Source organism: Lepidochelys kempii, chromosome 7 (genome assembly GCF_965140265.1).
Source record: "Lepidochelys kempii isolate rLepKem1 chromosome 7, rLepKem1.hap2, whole genome shotgun sequence".
NCBI classification, from domain to species: Eukaryota; Metazoa; Chordata; order Testudines; family Cheloniidae; genus Lepidochelys; species Lepidochelys kempii.
In genome coordinates, this window is record NC_133262.1 from 108,443,992 (window position 1) to 108,461,945 (window position 17,954).

At 41.8% G+C, this 17,954-nt stretch overlaps 1 protein-coding gene across 1 annotated transcript in view; it reads right to left on the bottom strand.

The window, feature by feature from the left end:
* Positions 1 to 12,866, bottom strand: part of PLPP4 (phospholipid phosphatase 4) — a 97,797-nt gene extending 84,931 nt beyond the window's left edge. The window contains exon 1 of the mRNA XM_073354964.1: positions 12,822 to 12,866. The gene's annotated coding sequence lies outside the window, so the exon portion shown is untranslated. The remainder of the gene's footprint in view (positions 1 to 12,821) is intronic.
* Between the last annotated feature and the right edge of the window lie 5,088 nt (positions 12,867 to 17,954).

The window sequence follows — 17,954 nt, forward strand, 5'->3', positions numbered from 1 at the left end:
ACATCTGAGATTAATCACAATAGACTGTCTGTGGATAGACTGATCCACTGTGAAAACTGACAGCAATAAATAGCCCACAGCTATCTCATTTTCTTTCTGTAACAGGTGGTCTGTTTTGGGCTATAGTCTAAAACTTGGAAGGAACAGGACAATGGGCTGAAATCTCATAAAGGGGTTTTAGCTCTTCCTCCAGCAAACATGTAGTGCTCATTTGACAAGCAACAAAATAACCCTCATCCTTCAAGTACCTGAGTCAGAAACATTAAAACTCACTATTGATTAGGGATATATATCTGTACCCACTGAATTGCCAATAAGCCACAAGCAGCATGCCCCATGTGAGCAGGATGTATGTCTTGAGAGGGGCGTGAGCTCCTGATGGGGGAAGAGTTCAGAGGTTTGGTTTGGGACAGCGTCCGGAAGTTCAGATTTAAACTGTATATTGATTGTATATTGGTTCTCATCATATCTGAAGTAAACAAGATCAGGCTGGAAATCTTCTAAGACTACTCCTGACATTTCTGCTTCCAGATCTGGGGAGAGCCTGGGAAAGCAGAGGTGCAAATGAAAACAAATGGGAAGTGAGGGCAAAGATTAAAACAAGCAAATGGTAAAGTTTACAGTAAAAGTTCTGGTTATTTCTTATTTTACCCAAACTGACTCACTTATCCCTAATTCTGGACCTTTATCAAGGTATAGTTGTGCCCATGACCTGGAAAGTGGGTGAGGGAGAATGAGTTTGTGCCTTCTTGTTTATTTGTTTGCTTGTTTTTACAATGTATAAAGAAAACCTCAAAGGCTTTTTTTTTTCTTTAGGTCTTGTTTACTGTTTCCTTCCTACAAGATTCTGTGCATGACTGACCTGCTAATAGGGAGGAAGAGCGGCAGTGGAACTCAGGGAGACATTGGTTCAATTCTTAGCTGTGCCATGGACTTCCTGTCTGACTCTATGCAATAACTTAATCTCTCTGTGCTTTAGTTCAGCCACTGAGGATCATACTTCCTCCGACCCTTTGTCTTGTTTAATTGCAAGCCCTTTGAAGCAGGCACGCTCTCTCTCACCATGTGTATGTACAGCACCTAGCCCAATGTATCATTTCTGCACTGGTGTAAAAGAAATAATAATAATAGCAGGCTTGTGGTAGCACAGATACCAAGAAAGTGAAACCTTATTCCTCATCCTACCAGCTAATATTTTTATTAAATTATTTTTCATTCTATGCATCAATTCTTAATTTATGCCAAGTACAGTTGCCCACACACTCTTTTTATGGACAAAACTTAATTTGGGGGCCTAAACTACTTAACAGTGTCCCTTTAATCTCTGTGAAGAATAAACACAACCCTAAGCAGTTAAAATGCTGACACAGCAGTAGGAGATTTCATAAGACCTTGTTCTGCCAGGGGATTAATTCAAAGCAGGCAGTTTTCTATTCTTCAGAACTAACTGAAAAACATAATTCATATTATAGACTTAAATCACACAAGTACACTAATCATCAATCAAAATATATTGCTGCCAAAAAGTTTTATTGTTGAGACTTCTTAATGTTTGATTTTTCTTATACATCAAGGAGTCCTTGTTTTCAACCAAATTACTCTCAGAATTCCCTAGAACATTTGCTTAATGTTCACAGATATTCTGATAAAACAGCGCACACTCCAACTTTACTTGTATATTGTCATCTTGTTGGCTATAAAATGAGAAACTGAAAAAATAGGGAAGATAAACAAGGATATTTAGTTTCTACTGGTGACCATAACTTTTCCTTCTCTCTTCCTTTCATTCTCTCAGTACCTCCCTGCTAAAGGTCCCTTTGTATTTCACTGTCATCTCCATGCTAACCTTTAAGCTGATACGTACCGCCTTCCCCCCCCCCCCCTTCTTGAGTCAGTTCTTTAAAATCCAATAGCTGGGCACTGATGCTGTGACAGAAACTGTGTTGGGTCCCACTGCTGATCTGTTTCTGTTGCATGCCACGTTTGAGCCATTGGTTGAGGCTTAGGGCTTTTCAGTCTATGGCTTGTGGTTTCCTTTGGTTTTGGTGTGAAGTGAAAGGACAAAATTTTGAGTGAGTTTCAAAACTCAGGTGGCGTCAACATGCAGATATCAAAACTGAAGGAGAGATCTGCATTTTTATATAGGTCCCTGTGGAGGCAAACAGCTGATCTTTCTACAGTTTGCTCTGCTGAAGCACGTTAAGCCTTTTGAATATGTTATTTTATGTTTTTCTTTTTTTGGGCTATCAAAACATTTTCCTTTTGTAGCTTTCACCGGAACGCAGCCATAACTATGTGAGTGAATGAAAAGGCTTAGTGATATCATTACATCTTCAGCTTCCACTCTTCTGCTACACAAAGATGCAGATCAGAAGCGTGATTTTCTGTTTAATAGGAAGAGGCAGGTAGACTCCATGCCATGTCAAGAATCAGTGACCAATTGTGTCATACTTGGCCCTAGAAGATGGTGTAAATGTTAACCAGCAGAATGAGCCTTGTAAGAAACATCATGTGAACTTTATCAAATAAGATACCGATGCAGTTTAGGGAATCCCCTGAATGCATGTAAACAGATTGCAGGGGATGGTTGGCTAGATAGGTTAGATAGAATCCATTACAACCTTTCAGCAAAAAAGGGAATGCCTTAAGAGTCATTCCTGTGTTAACAGAACTCTGCCTACTCAAGCAATTGGCTTCCATTCACCCAATCCTAATAAACTGGAAGGAGCTGTGTAGTTCTGACAGCTTGTCCTGGGGCATCATCTGCTCTAACGACTACATTTTCTACATACTGGAGACGACATTCCACCATTTGCCCCCTTTCTGCCCTTCTTCAAAGTCCCACATCATAAGGACTTCAAGCTCAGCTAAGGAGAAATGAACATAAGAGTAGCTCTGTCCATCTCTTTCCTAGACCTGGCCAACAATTTTCAAGGAGTCATGCTTCATTATTCATGATGTGTAATCAGTCACCTTAATCACATGGTATTATTTCTGCTCCCTCATATAATGATAGAAAGAGTAGCCTAATAAAGAACAAACAGATTTGTTCACAAGCAAATCCAGGTATACCAAGACTAGCCATTCTGCAGACATCAGTGTGAACAAAGACGTTGTGTACAAAGAGACTCGTTAATAGTGAATGAAAAGGAGTCTGAACATGGGCAAGATGGCTATACCTTTCAGAATTCAGTTTCTGCACTATTCACCAATCTCTACTAGCATTACTTACCCACCCTGACAAAGTGCTTTGGGCACAACAAGAATAAAATGTATTATTTATAATAATTCCCAATATGGGCTATGAAGATATTAAGCCAGATAAACTGGAAGACAATCGGAATATGCCAGCTTACGCTGAGTGAGGATCTAGCCCATTGTTTCTAGAGAAAATGTGCTATCCCAAATACACCTAGCTGGATCCCATAAGCATTCTCAAATGCATCCAAGTCTGGGATTTCTTTTTCCCACACTAACATCCAGATACAGGATATTTAAACGATGTTATCTGAGTGCAAAAAAACCCAAAACATGAATATAAAAATCCTGGAAACCTGAAAACCTATTGAAAATACACTACGAGTGCCACAAAAGACTTGGCCACTTTGTCTGCTCCAATGAAGACAGTGGCATTCAGATAATTTTTGAAGCAGTTGCTCTAACATAATGTAGAATACACTGACACTTTCCACTGTAAATCCTTTATGACTCAGAAGTGGATCACAATCAATAGTTTGGGAAGCATTGTGTGTAAACATTTATCTTCAAGGGATGTTATTAACAAGATTGAGCTGTCGAAAAGATATCCAATTATCTTGAGTGGCATTTATATTGTAATTACATCACATTCATTGAAGAGCTCAAGGTTTGATGAAGCAGTCTTGAAAGACTTTCTTTTTAATCAGTTAGAAGCAGCTCTAGAATCATTGGAGATATGTTGTTGATACTAAAACTCACCATGCTAAACCTTCAACAATGGACACCAGTACTCAGATCCTCACTTTAAGCCAATGTTGTGATGTTCTAAAATGTCCAAGAAACATTTAAAAGGACCCCCATTCAAGATATAGCTTAGACTGAAGGTTGATCTTGTCAACTAGCTTACTAGGTAACTCCTATCTGCAATCATCCTTAAAGTATAATAGCACACTCCATGCATATTTCATTGCCAGTACCACTTCCTTTTTTATGTGAAAGACAAAATATGACCTGAGATGTTTTTGTAGTTTCCTCTAATTGTCAAGTCGGTCAAGGCTGCGCAGACTCGCAGCCAATCAGAGAAGGCCTGGGGAGAGTCAATCAGGGCCAGGGTAAGCCCTATATAAAGGCTATCTAGTAAAATGCATGGTAGTCTCTCCCTGACTGGCAAGGGAGGAGGACTGGCTCCTGAGTGGAAAGGTAGCACCTTGGACAGAACAGTGCTGGGGAAGGGCAGAAGGAGCTGGGGAGCTCCGGCCAAGGAAAACCCCAGGCTGCAGGCCTTGCTACAAAGGGCTGAGCAGGTGCATAGGGCTGAAGGGGAAGTGGCCCAGGGACAATAGTTTGATTGAGGGCAGAGAGGCTGCTGGCTAGAGGGTCGCTGGGTTTGAACCCAGAGTAGGAGGTGGACCTGGGTCCCCCCTTCCCCTTTGTACTACACCTGGCTGAGGGTCCCCCCTTCCCCTTTGTACTACACCTGGCTGAGGAGGAGCATGGCCTGATACAAGCTGTGGCTGGCCCCTGCAACAAAGGAGCTAGACTTTGAGGCTGCATTTGGCCACTAGAGCTGGTGTAGACTGAAGACTGCTGATAACACCTCACCCCTGGAAGGGGGTGAGACTGGAGCAGTGGGCACTGCTGGAGGGCAGTGTCCTGAAGAGGACACTGCAGAGCCGGGAGCAATGCAGGTCCCCAAAGCAGCAGAGCAGACAAAGGGCAAGGCACCACACGCAAAAGGTGCTCTATGACTGTATAGAGCTAATTCCCAGAGCAACCAGCAGGAGGCACCAGCGGTGGTGAATCTTGACCCCGTCACATGGTTGAAAGGTTAAATTTAACATGCTTTAGCATCAATCAGGCACTATCAAAAATACTGAGTCATAGGAATAACTACAAAATGCATGAGGCACAAAATATGTTCAGATCATGGATCTGTTCAAACTATTTTTTTTATTCTTGAAAGAATAAGATTAAACTCCTATGATTGTTATATCAAACAATGATCCTACACTACCCTAAAAATCTTTCCTAGTAAACACAATATGGTATCTCTTTTTAATACAGAGTAACTTAAAGCATCATGAAGATAAATTGGTTGACTTTGATTTTAAAAGATATTTGATTTTGTAGAACCATATATAAAATTTGCCTACTTAAGTTTTATAAAGCTGATGAACTCCTAGAGTTAAAAACATTTCTTTGCCTGCAAGTCATCACATCCATTCATAGAAGGATGGGTTCAGACAGCCCATTTTATGATCCTGAATATTTTTCAAAAAAGGAAAGACTTAATCAGATGAGAACCAGGAAAAACTGTACGGCATAACAAAACAACACTACAGTTTCTTCTGTTTGCAGTTATGGCTTGAGGGCTGTTTCACTGAATGCACTCAAAGGAAATGTATCCTTGCTTCCAGGGAAGTGTGCATCATCCTATCTTTTTCCTTTTAAACAATTTAGTAAGTTGTGGCTCAGAACTGTAGGCAGGCAGAGATCTTCAAATAATTATTATTGAACTCCTCTCTGCTTCAGTAGCAATAAACCCTGAGGAGTAAAATAACCTTCAGCACATGGTCCTTATAAAGGCACAGGAGTTTTATTTGATTTTAATAGTTAAGGTGTTCCTTAATTATTTATCAAGCATCGATAAAGATATCAACTTAAATGATTTCTCAGACTACCTCATTATTTTATTAGTCTGGACTTGAGAATTATTCCTATTCCATGCTAATACAGAACTGTCAAACAGGTGCATAAATTACGGTGGTTTCTGGTATTCATTTGATCAAAAAACTTTCAAAACCTTCAAGAGTACAATTTTTTTGCTGTCATCAGAAGAGTCTAAGATGGTGATTACCATCACCGCAAAAAGAAAAAGTCTCCAGTCTTTTAAGTACAGGAGAGACAGTTGTCGCAGTGTATTTTCAAACTGGAAATACAGTGGATTTCAACAACTGTCAGCAAAGTTACATGAACAACTATATTAAATATTCCACTTATACATATTTCAGCACTTTATGAAATGTGCCATTCATCATCAGCCAATGTTATGGTACAGAAAGTGCATCTTTCTCTTTTGTGTCTCATAATGAAAAATGCTCCAGTATATTATTTTGAGTTAGAAGGTTGAAGCTAAAAAGCCATCTGGGGGGGAACAAACAGATCTCAGGATCGGTTCCATAGTTTAGTACCTTTCTCCTAAAGTCAACATTCTAATTCTGTGAAAATTGGTAGTGATACAAAATCAACAGCATATTTGTAAATGGAATGCACATGGGGGTCTTTCCCTAATGAAGGATGGAGACCACACAGCCCTCCCAATACTAAAGATTCTCAACCCTAGATGGTTATTCCAGGCCAGGACTGTGGAATAGCATACGATAATTTTGTATTGCTGCTGACAGGATAGACAGAGGGCTTGAGGCTCCAGAGGACTGTCAATATGCCAGATTTCACTAACACTGGTAGAATAATTATTAATAAAAATCAGAAAGATCTCCCCATCCCCATAATAACTCCATTGATTGTGTTACAAAACAAGGTGTAACATAAAACAAATATAAAGCTGTATGAACCAAGGAAGTTTCAAAAGCATAATTCCCCCTTCTCACTGCAAAAAATAAAACTTAGAAAGGAAAAACAGAGATTGGAAAATATTGTACTTCAGCAGCAGCAAAGAGCTGTTTGAGGCTAAGATTATCAGAATACAAAGTCAGTATATTATCATTCAACCCAGGGATCGTATCCTTACAACTATTAGTCTAATGTACAAGCTTTCATAAAACAATATTTACCCAGATGTGAATTGCAAATGATAAAATCTTCAGTACTTTTAGAAGTCATGATCTCTTCTTTGCCAAATAGATGCTGAAAATTACCTACTAGAGTGTCATAATGTGTATATATCTCCAGAAGTTCCAGAAGGCAAGAGTGGAAGACTAGCCATATGAAAGTGCTAGACTTGTTAAGTTGTTAAGCATTTGGAGTTTTGGTGACTTTACATAACGCATTTCTTTCCACCATTGAAAGCTGTGAGTTATTGAATCCAGATTATGGGATGCTGTTGTGGGAAGGAGATCTGCTGGGAAAAGATGGGGTCCACCGAACCAAGAAGGGGAAGAACACCTTTGTGCACTGACTCATCAATTTAGCAAGGAGGGCTTTAAACTAGGGACAAAAGCCCACTAATAAGCATTAAAGAACGGTGACCTTGACAGAAAGCTAGATGTTGGGGGGCAAAGGAGGGACATGGAAAATTACAATAGTCATAGGAACTGCAAGAATGAAATCAGGGGGAAATTTGCTCAACATCTTAGATGTCTATACACAAATGCAAGAACAATAGGGAATAAACAGGAAGAACTGGAAGTATTAATACATAAGCTAAGTTGTTACTTAATTGACATAAGAGTCTTGGTTGGATAAATCTCATGACTGGAATAACAGTATAGAGGGGTATAGTTCATTCAGGAAGGACAGGCAAGGAAAAGGGGAGGTGTTGCATTATACATCAAGAATATATATACTTGTTCTGAGGTCCAGAAGCAGATGAGTCAAAAGTCACTGGGTAAAAGATAAAAGTGGGGGGAATGGGTGATGTCATGGTAGGAGTCTATTATAGACCTCCAAACCAGGAAGAGGCATTTCTAGAACAAAATAACAAATGTCCAAAACACAAGACCTGGTAGCAATAGGGGAATTTAACTAACCAGACATCCGCTGGAAAAGTAATATAGCAAAACACAAAATTTCCAGCATGTTCTTGGAATGTATTGGGGACACCTTTTCATTTCAGAAAGGTGAGGAAGTAACCAGGGGACAGCCATTTTAGACTTGATTCTGACCAACAGGATAGCAAATCTTAAGGTGATAGAAGGCAATTTGGTGGGTAGTGATCATGAAATGATAAATTTCATGATCCTGAGGAAAGGAAGACATTAGAGTAGCAGAATAAGTAGAATGGGCTTTGAAAAAGCAGACTTTAACAAACTCAGAACAGGTAGATAAGGTGCCATGGGAAGAAAATGTAAGGAATGAATGAGTTCAGGAAAGCTGGCAGTTTTTTCAAGCAGACAGTATTAAATGTACAACTGCCAACTAGTCAGTTGTGATGGAAAGATAGGAAGAATAATAAGAGGCCAACATGACTCCATCAAGAGTACTTTGAGGATTTCTTTTTGATTTTCAAATCGTTAAAGTGGAAACATGGATGAATTGCTAAGGAGGAGTATAAAAGAAGAACATAAGCATGCAAAGACAAAACATTAAAGGCTAAAGCACAAAATGCACAGAACATAAAAGGCTTTAAATATACTAGGAGCAAGAGAAAGAGGAAGGAGAGCCAATAACTGATGACATTAAGAAGGCTGTGGTGTTAACTCCAATTTTGCTTCAGTCTTCCATAGAAAAGTAAATGGTGACCAGACTTTCAACACAGTTAATATTAATAACAAGAGAAAAGGCATGCAAGCCAAACTAGTGAAAGTACAGGTTAAACAATATTTTGCTAAATGAGATATTCAAGTTGGCAGAGCCAGATTAAATTCATCCTAGGAACTAGCTGATGCAGTCTCAGAACCGTTAGCAATTATTTTTGAGAACTCACAGAGAATGGGTGAGGTCCCAGAGACTGGAGAAGGGTAGACGAAGACTATCTTTAAAAAGGGGAACAAAGAGGACCCAGGGAATTATAGAATAGTTAACGTATCTTCAATACCCCAAAGGAGACAAACAAATTAATAAACTTGTCAGCACCTAGAGGATAATAGTGGGTTTTAAGGAATAGCCAGCATGAATTTGTCAAACAAATCATTTTTCTTTAACAAGGTTACTGGCCCAGTGAATGGGGGGGAAGCAGTATATGTGATGTATCTTGATCTTAGTAAGGCTTTGACACAGTCCCACATGATATTCTCATCAGCAAACTCGGAAAATATGGTCGAGATGAAATTACGATAAGGTGGATATACAACTGGTTGAAAGATTTATAACTACTCTGAGTACAATGATCAGATGTTAAACTGGGAGGACATATCTAAAGGAGTCCACAGGTGTCAGACCTGGGTCCAGTACTATTCAATATTTTCATTCATGCCATGGATAATGGAGTGGAAAGTATATTTATAAAATTTGCAAATGATACCAAACTGAAGTGTTATGTGTGTTAGAGGACAAGATTAGAATTCAAAATGACCTTGATCAATTAGAGAATTGGTCTGAAGTCAAGATGAAATTCAGTAAAGAGGAGTGAAAAATACTTCACTTACGAAGGTAAAATCAAATTCACAGCTACAGATGGGGAGTAACTGGCTAGGTGACAGTACTGCTGAAAAGGATCTCGGGGGTTATAATGAATCACAAATGAAATATGGGTCAACAATGTGATGCAGTTAAGAAAAAGGATAATATTCTGGGGTGTATTAACAGGACTGTCATATGTAAGACACAGGAGGTAATTGTCACACTATACTCAGCACTGGTGAGGCCTCATCTGGGGTACTGTGTCCAATTCTGGGCACCACACTTTAGAAAAGTTTTATAAAAAACTTAGAGAAAGTCCAGAGGATAGCAAACAAAAATGATAAAAGGTTTAGACAACCTGAGGAAAGATTAAAAAAAAAAAAACAGGCAATTTTTAGTCTTGAGAAAAGACTCACAGGGGGACCTGATAGTCTTCAAATATATTCGGGCTCTTATAAAGAAGACAGTGATCAATTGTTCTCCATGTCAGCTGAAGGTAGGATAAGACGTAATGATCTTTAATCTGCAACAAGGGAGATATAGGTCACATAGCAGGAAAAACTTTCTAACTATAAAGGTAGTTTAAGCTCTGGAATAGGATTCCAAAGGAGGTTGTGGAATCTCCATCACTGGAGGTTGGTGGTAATAGGTTGGACAAACATTTGCCCTGGGATGTTCTAGGTCTACCTGGTCCTGCGTCAGTGCAGGGGTCTGGACTTGATGACCTCTCAAGGTGTCTTCCAGCCCTACACTTCTATGAGTCTATGAAAAGTATCAGAATTTAGATCAAAATGAAGATGTCACATTATCAAACATGCTCCATTTCTAATAAAAGATCTGCCTCAATATTTTAAAAAAAGAGCTTTGAAGAATATCAGCTGGAAGTATATTAGGCAAATGACTCACTAGCAATGACAGGCCCAGATAGAAATAAAATCAAAGGATTCAAATATTACTAGCTGTAAGGCAGTGTCATGGCTTAATGGATACCCTGTACTATTTTTGTATTTGTTTTGTGTCAAACTAGAGCGATAGTTAAGTCGGTAAGAAGCAAACAGGGCTTTTAAAAATGCCATCCGGTGGCAGTAACCTTCATTCAATCAAAAACTGCTGCAGTTTCTAATGCACAGCAGAGAGATCAAAGTTTGAGAATACAAATCTGTAAACGTTTAGCAGCTGAAATATGAACTTATTTAAAATACTTAAGTTTTTCATTGCTCAAATGTCTAAAGAGTGAAGGATTCTACCATAAGGGGGGGGGGGGAGGAGGATTAAATTTTATTGGGTTGATAGTTGATACATAACTTAAACAGAGAATTCTTGTATGACTTTCTACTAGAGTAGTACTATTTGACAAGGAATAAGAATTAAAGAAATAGTGTAGGTATAGAAGTACTTGTACTTCTTTCAGAATCTTTAAAAGTCAGTTTTCCAACTCCTTAGCTTCCTTTACACAAATATACATATATATATATGTGCTTCACAATGTAAACTACAATATTTTGATATTCATGTCTGTCTTAGGAACATGACATCATTATATTGCTCTTTTCTCATGAATGCCTGCCCTTGGAATGTTGAGCGCACCCTGAAGATTCTGAAAGGAACCTGACACCCAGCTAGTTGTTTCAAGTCTCTGACACATTAGTTATGCAATTAAAAATAACACTGCTCTAAAGGAAGTAAATACCTGATGGAACTCCACACACACACAGTCTCGGACACAACTTGAGATTTTTTTTTTAATAGCAAACGTCTTAAGGTCCTTGACACATCATTGTTATCCCAGCATAGATTGGGCATCCCTGTCTTTTTATTCATGTTCTTTATAGAAGATTATCCTCGGGACAAAATGAAATTCACTGCAGCAGCTTTGCCTTCAAAAACGTCTATGACAAGAGAGGGGTAGGAACCACCGGTCCCTACTATCCTGCGGTCCTATTTTCGTAGATCGGCGAATAGCAACAGTTATCCACTTGCTTAAAGCTACAGTGTGAGCCACTGAAACAGAAACCATTGCTGAAAACGACCATGCACAGATAGACTGAATGCTTCCCCTTTACAAGCAGAACACTGCAGCTCTCAGTCAAAGGCTAGTAAGGCTGTGAGAAAACCGTTGTTAGGAACATGCATCGATTTTGATAGGGGTGATTAACTCTTCTCTTTACACTTCTCCCCCTCCCTCCCACCTTTGACATTCAGCTAAAGCCGGAAGCGTATTAAGAAGGAAGCCGGACGAAGGGAGGAGGAAGGACAGACAGGCAGGGGAACTGCCAGGCGTCTGGCATGCATGTACAAGCCCCGTCCAACTTCTGCTGTCCCTGCCCCTTAAGTCCTATTTTCCTTAGGGCCATCCCAATCCCACCTGCCGCAGTTGATCAAATCTGTGCTTTAAAAATCAAATGGGGCGAGGGGGCAGAGAGGGAATTTAGGAGGAAACACGCCAGCCCATACACGTTAAGCCATTAACCTGCCATCGGCACTGAGCGTGATTTGGCTTCATATCTAGAAATGATGGGGGGGAGAGGTGTAAAGGAGGGATTGTGTGTGTGTGTGTGGGGGGTAATTATCAAGGTAATGGGGGTGACCAAAAAAAGTCAAGAGCCAGGGGAGGCAGAGAAAACTCCAAGGGGAGGCAGAGAAAAGTTTGGGCGGCCGGAAGCATCAGCTGGGAGGGTCAGGAGCTAGTTCTCCCCATCGGTCCGGTACTTACACGAAGACACCGAAGAGCAGAACTCGTATCCCGATCTCGATAGCTAGATCCCGCATGGTTTGGCGGAGGGGAGGATCCAGGCAGGCTTCGGGAACTTCAGCACCCCGCCTTCAATTCCATCCGCAAAACCAGGCGGAGCGGGCTGGGGGGAATCCGCGGCGTGCGATCGGCCAGGAGCCGGCTCCTTCCCCACCCGCGCCGGGAAGAACGTGCTGGGGAAATCTGCAGCCCCGCACAGCCCGAGCAAGCCCCAGACCCGCCCTGTCCATTCCCTCCCCGCCCGGGCTGAGGGTCAGCAGCGGGGCTGGCGCTCTTGCAGCTGCTGGACGCGGACAACCTTCTTCCCGCGGAGCAATGGGGCCGGACTGCAGGCACCTGGCGCTGGGCGGTGTTGACTGCTAGCCCCCGCCGCCAGACTGACACATCCACCCGGGCGGCGGCGGCGGCTGCTGCTGCTGCTATTGATCCGCCGGTGCCCAAGCGCAGAGAGGGGGAGGGTTCCCGCGGCTAACTTCCAGGCGGAGGAGAATCCCGGGGACTTCCACTCCCCTTCCCTGCCCTCCTACTCGGTGAACTGTTGCTTCCCTCTGGCTGTTCAGGCTCCGCCCAGCAGCCCTAGGGAACTCTTCTCCCCCCCGCTAGCTGTGTGCTTTATAGACTGTTTGCTCACCCCACCCTTCAGCCTGCAGCTCCCAGGCTTGGCGGTGGTTTCCCCTGGTCTCCGATGAGCAAGAATGTCACAGCCCACGCCCCGCTGCCTATCCAGACAGCCCTCCTCCCCCAAGGGGGGGTTTACCGTGCCCGACAGACTATCTTCGCTCGCTCAGACTCTCCCGCTGGTTCGGTGAAGCTGGGCATTCCCACGCTTCTTGGGGAAAGGCGAATCCCAGCTCCCAAACAGACACCTGCAAAGCCTCGTTCGTTTGGACCCACCTGGAGTCATGCACCAGGCGCTGTGCTTAGGACACTCCGCTGCGGTCAGGAAAGATTTTTTTTTTTCTTTTCTCGGAGCAGTGGCTCATTTCGGTGGATAGGGACAGCTCTGCAAAGGGAGGGCCTAGGGACTTTCACGTTCGCACGGGATTCCACACTGGGCTGTTAGGTCTAAATAAAAATGAATATTCGGTGAGGACGCTACTTCAAATCCCCCGCCCCTACTAGGAGTGGGACTGGCTCAGTGAAGGTTGCTCAAAATCATGGAACCGCCCCCTAGTAGTATTGAGTATTTGGGTAACACCTGGCAAGAATGCTCCTGTTTAGTTGTACTGCCCTGAAGTAAGTGAATGAAGGTACAATACTTCTCAGTTTAAATCTGCATTCTCAGCGAGAAAGAAATTAACAATTTGGCCTTTATCATAGAGTGTTGCCATTTTGGGGGGAGGGGGGGAATCTACTCATGGAACAGGCTGCAGGAGGCTGACTCATGTGACCTACCCCTCTGATACTGTGTAATTTCAATAAATAGCATCTAAGATCAGGATTCAGCAGGTTGAATTTCTTTGCTTGCAACTGGCTCATAAAGAAGGAATTTGCAATATGAAATGGCGCACCTCCCAGAAAAGGGGGACAGGGGGAGAGAGGAAAGGCTACTATTGCTGTAACTTGTGCAGCTGGCAGTTACAGGCCAAACAACTCATGTGGATACTGTGCTTGGCAGCATTATGGGATAATATTTGCCTAATGGATTAACAGTCTCTGGATACTTTCTTCACCGTATTTGGCATATATAATAGGTTTTGTACCAAGCTTAGGCACTGATGTCTTTTTCTAAACCACATTTATTGCTGTCAGTGCAAGTAACATCTTAATCTCTGATCATATGTATATTATTATTATTTATATAGCACTTGAAAGTGTGTTAGATGCTTTACAGACATGTAAAAAGACAACTCCTGTATTTATAATATAAGTGCTAAATTTTGCTGCCTTTGCTCAGTGAGTAGCCCCATTGACTTCAGTGGATTTGCAGAGCAAGCAGGGCAGAATCTGGCCCCATATAGGCAACGAACAGACAAAAAGATGCAACATGAGGCTGTTTCCACTATGTATTCCATTATGTCCATTGTAACATCCGTAATAGTAATAGAGTATTATGTGTATCTCAGTTCCATAAAGCAGTTGGTAATGTGTGGTCATTTTCCGAACCAGTAGTTCTGTTTTTTGAGCAATGAAATTCATGTTCCACATCTCAGTTTGTGATAATCTAGACCCAGCAGTTTTCCTTTGACCCCTTTTCACTGAGGAAATCCTCCTTGTAAATTGATCCAAGGCAAACTTCCCTATTGCCTATGGATCTCTATGTACACCCAAGGCAGAGAGTTTGTCTGAATTCTTCTCTTGTAGCTTTGGGGATGGGGTGTGTTCTCAGACTTACATTTCTTCTGCATGTGGACGGTCTCCAACTAATATCTGAGATTAGATTTATGTGTGCGTATTTGGCTCAAAGTCCCTGTGCAGACTGACAAACACAAACCTCACTTAGATTCCCCTCTCCTGAATGCACTTGGGACTTGAATTATTTTTAGCATATTTATTGTGCTGGAAGTTCAGGATCACCACAGTTAATGCAAAAGAGTAATTCACATTTAGTTACATAAACTCCCAACCTACTCTCATATGGCCTTTGAAAAATGTGTTCTTTGGAAAGTGTACATGGTTATTATTACTGCACACAGTTACAAAACAAACATCATTGCAACATGTGGGCACCAACTCACTTCGGTATATTCATACTTAATGACTAATTGTATGCTCTGGATTATTCATATCTGTGTTGTGATCTTTACCGTAGCAGGTCCATGTATAATACATATGTCCCTCTTCATAGTGCCTCCCCATTTCAGGTGGCTGCTGTACATCAGGTCCCCCTCTTAAGGCTCTGTATGAGCTACCATATAGTCAAACTCCCACTGATCTATAGTTGTGGAGGATCAGGCCTAAGAGACATAAATTGCCACATCAATATATTATAAGTAGTAATTTGATATGTACTTGATTAAATGCACAACAGCTGTACTTCTAAGAAGAGTGGTTGAAGCACAGTGCATGTGGCAGTCCTGATTTGGAACATTGACCCATTTGGAGAAATCACTTTTTTGCATAGCTACTGAAAAGACATTTCTGTTATTTAGCTAAGATCCCCCTCATGTTTTATTATTGTCTATTTGTGGCATGCACTGATTTTCAATAAAAATCAGAGTTGCTTTGGGTGGAGATACGTCATTAGACTTGCACTATGCTCCCATTTCTATCTTTGGTCCTTGCACAAACTAGTAATATGCTCACCTGTGCCTAACCAAGCGAGCTGTGCAGATCTGAGAGAGGCTGCAGCTAGGGCCATAAAATAAATTTCAGAAGCATGTGGTCTACTTTAAGGATAGAACATGTCCCCTGCATGGCCACATGTGCAAAATTGGGTCTAGTGGCCTGCCTTCCACATTCCCTGTTTTTTGAATAATTATGACCCTAGTTCAGCAAGATATTTAAACGTGCTTAATTATAACTACATGAGTAGCCCCAATGAGGCCTCTTTACCCGATTGTCCTTTTAAATGAAGCTCATCTCCCTCTCCATTGAAAAGTCTCAACTGACATGTCTTCCATTGTCAAACACTTGGGCCTTTTCTAATCTCGCCCCTAGCTGACTGGTGTATATAACGTCCTACCTGTTGTATGTGCATCACTGCTGGAACATGTGACTAATCCTTACTCATATCTGGTCGGATATCTCTGGAACTCCTAAAGGCAGCGGGGGAGAAAGCTTGTGAGCGACATCCTTACACTTCTCTGCACCTGCTGGGAAGAAAGCCACATGCAAACACAATTACTTTATACAAAAATAAAGGGGAAACAACTACTGAGGGATATCTTTGCTCAGCGTGATCAGCAAGGTGCTTGCAAGAGTCCTGCTGAAAAGACTTCAAGTCCTTGATGAGAGAATTTATCCTGAGAGCCAGTGCAGGTTCAGAGCTGGACACTCCAAGACTGACATGTCCTTCACAATGCACTTGTTGCAAGAAAAAAGCCGTGAACCACAGGCACTTCTCTATATAGCATTTGTCGACCTTCAAAAGGCCTTCACCGTGGCTAGAATTCTTTGCAATGAGGTGAGCATTGATACTGGCATAAAGCAAGACCATGTCTTTATGTCTAATGGCTTTGGCATCTTTTTCTCTATTCTTCTTAAGTATACTTTTGGAAACATTCAGTCTGGAGAATTAATTGAATCGAGGACGAACATCAGCTTGTTCAACATCAGACAATTTCAGAGCAAAAAGTATGTCACCCAACTCACTGTTCGGGATCTGCTCTTCACAGATGACGCTTCATTCATCTCTTAACTCGCCTGATGAATAAATTCTCTGATGCATGTATCAAGTTCGGCATGGTAATCAGTATCAAGAAAACAGAAGTCATGTCACAGGGCACCAACATCCCACCTCAAATCTATGTCAATAATGAAGCGCTAGACAACGTGGATCACTTCTCTATCTTGGCTCAACTTTATCCAGCTATCTTAGCCTTGCTAGAGAACTTGACATGAGAATCGGCAAAGCTGTCACCTTTAGCAAACTTACCTCCTGTATCTGGAGCAACAAGCTGCTAACCCTGAATGTAAAGGTGTCCATTTATCAGGCTTGTGTCCTCAGTATCCTCCTTTACTGCTGTGAAAGCTGGGTCAAGTAAGAGCAGAGGTAGAACAGCTTCTACCTTCACTGTCTCAGAAAAATCCTTGGAGTCACTTGGGGCCACTAACAACAAGATCCTTGAGAGAACGGGCCTACAGTCTATGCAGACCATGCTGGATGTTCACACCCTTCGCTGACAGGGACATGTGGAGCATATGTCTCAAGATCATCTGCTGGAGGCTGTGCTCTATGGCCAACTCAAGAACTGCCTGCGACACAGAGGAAGGCCAAAGCAACAAAGTGATACAGCAACAAAGTCAAGCAAGGTCTCAAAAAAGAGAAGCTGGATTAAGATTGGCGCGGTCACCATGGAGAGCCATCAGAGAGCCCAGGCTGAGGCCCACAGGCAAACCAGGAAGCAGAGTGTGCTCCAACCTCCATCTGGTGAGTGGACCTGTAGCCACTGTGGGAAGGTCTGCTGCTCGGGCATTGGGCTCTTCTCCCACACTACTGTCAAGCACCACTGACTGATTTCATCATGTTTCCTTTAATCCATCAAGATGTTGGGATGGCCATACTATACTAATCCTTACTTATGTGAATAGTTTTCATCAACTCCAATCGGACTACTCAGATAAGCAAGAGATTGCAGGATTGCAATGTAATATTTCCTGACTATGCTACAATTCCACACAAACTGTGGTGATGGGAATTGGACAGCTCCATTGAGTTCAACAAAGCTAAGCTAATTGTGACACAAGAACCTCTTAATGCCAACTGACAAGGGGATGTAGAGGAGTTACAGGGATTTCTTATTGGTTTCAGAGTAACAGCCGTGTTAATCTGTATTTGCAAAAAGAAAAGGAGTACTTGTGGCACCTTAGAGACTAACCAATTTATTTGAACATAAGCTTTCGTGAGCTACAGCTAACTTCATTGGATGCATAAAGTGGAAAATACAGTGAGGATGTTTTTATACACACAGACCATGAAAAAATGGGTGTTTATCACTACAAAAGGTTTTCTCTCCCCCCACCCCACTCTCCTGCTGGTAATAGCTTATCTAAAGTGATCACTCTCCTTACAATGTGTATGATAATCAAGGTGGGCCGTTTCCAGCACAAATCCAAGGTTTAACAAGAACGTCTGAGGAACAGTGGGGAGGGAAGGAATAAA